The 2577-nt window shown below is 51.2% G+C and overlaps 1 pseudogene; it reads left to right on the forward strand.

The window, feature by feature from the left end:
• Positions 1–969: 969 nt before the first annotated feature.
• On the forward strand, positions 970–2016 carry LOC109761681 (uncharacterized; annotated as a pseudogene).
• Positions 2017–2577: the final 561 nt, after the last annotated feature.

Genomic DNA, 2577 nt, shown 5'->3' on the forward strand with positions numbered 1-2577 from the left:
ATGCACACTTGTGTGACCACATATTTGACCTTCAGTGCCGCTTGGCCTGTCGATATGTTTCATGCTTACCACATGCCTCAGCTATCACCGCGTCGGGTCTCTGATGTCCATGCGTAGTTAGCCCACACCTTCTGGCCCCCAGTATAGAGAACCATCATTCACCATGGTGGCCCATGTCGTTCCATGTTTCCCTTAGACTAGTGAGCCCCAATACGAACCAAGTGTTTCTTGCGTTTCTCCCCTCTGATATAGGCTTCATTGTAGCCCCTCCATCAGCCCAGTGGAATCTTTTACCACACTCTAGCTCCACCCTTAAGTACACGACCTCATGATAGATGATCAGTCCACCCTCGCGTCAGCCGACTTCAAGCTCCCAATGTGCATCGTCATGTTGAAGCCGACAAGCCCTCGGGCATGCTTCGTTGTCATGCCTCAGAAGTTGGACATCCTCAGCATCGTGCTCTTATGTCGTCCTCTATGATCTCAACCTTATCTTTCGTTCTGACCGATGTCCCCGTCCGTCAAACTATCAAGACAGCAAGTAGGAGCATACTAAGATTGGAAAGAGATAACCAGTTAGAATTTGTTATGCTCACATGGGTGCCAAGAATTTTCAGTTTATTTTTCACTTAATTAATGCACCGCAGCTTGGTTAATGTTTTCCATAAAGTCATCTATACGAAGACTATATGGCAACCATGGGTGGAGTATTTGCTGGCGCAACATAGATGCTTAGAGGTGTTGGAGAGAGCACGTACGTCCAAGTGCCCAACAACTCCTGGAGCCCACAGGTCAACGCAGACGAAACAGGTTGCCAAAGACTCAGTCAGCTGTAGCAAATGCAAGGTGATTTTGCGGGGGAGGGGCAACGCGGGCGTCAGGAGAGTTCGTAGAAGATACGGGTCGCCAACGACGCGGTTATTTCTACGGGATAACAAAACACTGCATCGTAGACTTCACTTGACCCGGCGAAGCACAGAGCTCCTCCACTCTATATATGCCCTACACAACTTAACTGAGCCACTCACATCGTCCGCGTAACCAACCCCGATCGATCGAGGTGTCACCACAACGAAGCACCGAACCTTCCTCCGATTCGAGATCCCCTACTCGGTAGTGAGTGAGCATGGACTTCCACCTCCCCATAGTTCACCCAGGCGCGGCGCCGGCGGGCAACGTCGAGATGGACCACCAGGCACAAGCAGCAGCCGTGAACCCGCCGCCACCAGCGGCTCACGGCCGTGAACCAGCAGCAGGTCGGCGGGCAGGGACCGAACACCTGGGTCGGCAACGACGCCAACACGCTGCTGGTGGTGGCCACGCTGATCACCACGCTCACCTACCAGCTCGGCACCAACATCCCCGGCGGGTACTGGCAGGAGACAAAATCGCTGGACGGCAGGGAGCTTTACCGCGCCGGCGACCCCATCATGCGCGACCTGCACCGCCCAAGGTACGCGCGCGCCGTGAAAACCACTCCATCGGTCGTTCATGCCAGTATCGGTTGACATGCCGGATGTGCAGGTACTGGTTGTTCATGGCGGCGAGCTGGGTTGGGTTCGCGAGCTCGATGGTGATGACGCTGAGCCTGCTGGTGCGGATGTCGGCGGACTCGCGGCACGTGCGGTGGTCGTTCGTGGTGGCCTACTCCAGCCTCGTGCTCACCTTCGTCTGGGCGGGCGTCCGCGCCTTCCTCTGGCTCGTCATCAGCGTCCACCCGGAGCACCGCACGCGCATCGTCCAGGCACTCTGCTGCAGCCACCGCAACTAGGAGTTGACTGGCGGGTGACTCTATCGTCCACCCGGATACGTAGTTTGATTGGCTAGGGAATTAGCGGTACTTCTTTTAAATAATCGGAGGGAGTATGCTCAGTGAACTAGTAACTAGTTATCGATGATTACCGTTTTCTTCAAGCTGTGTGACATAGTGCTGATGTTAATGATTTTTTTTTTTTTTGCGGTTGTGATGTTAATGAATTGACGCAAGCTGTGTGACATACTGCTGATTTTAGTGAATGAACAGTCACGTGAAAGGAGAAAAAAACACGGCAAAACTAACGGGGAAAATTTCGCAAGTTTTGAGCGGGATTACAGCTTTCTAATTGACATGAGAAAATAGAGGAGCTTGCCTGATATAAGAAAATGTAATTAAATCTCTAAAAAAATTATCCAAATGAGTGGTGCAACGCAATACACCATATATTTCGGATTTTTTCACGAAAATCTATACACCTTATATCAAGAAACGGAGGGAGTATAAGTTTTTTTAACAATCACCATGGGGAGAGCATCCCCACCTGAATATATTACTCAAAGCGCCAGAGGAGACGTTACAAGAGAGCGCTAACGCGCAGGGAAAGGTATTGACGCCAAGACACGACAACCACCTTTTTATGAGCGAATCTACAGGTTCAGAGAGAGAAATCATTTACAAGGTTCAGAAGCATAGTCCTAGGCGTGTGATTTTCATTTGCGAAAAACACACGTGTTCCTAGAGTGCCAAGTTTTCCACAAAATAGCGAGCACAGCCGACGGCCAAATTTCATAGTCGAGCCCAGCCGACGAAGCTATATCCCA

The sequence above is a fragment of the Aegilops tauschii genome, chromosome 4 (assembly GCF_002575655.3).
Source record: "Aegilops tauschii subsp. strangulata cultivar AL8/78 chromosome 4, Aet v6.0, whole genome shotgun sequence".
NCBI classification, from domain to species: domain Eukaryota; kingdom Viridiplantae; phylum Streptophyta; class Magnoliopsida; order Poales; family Poaceae; genus Aegilops; species Aegilops tauschii.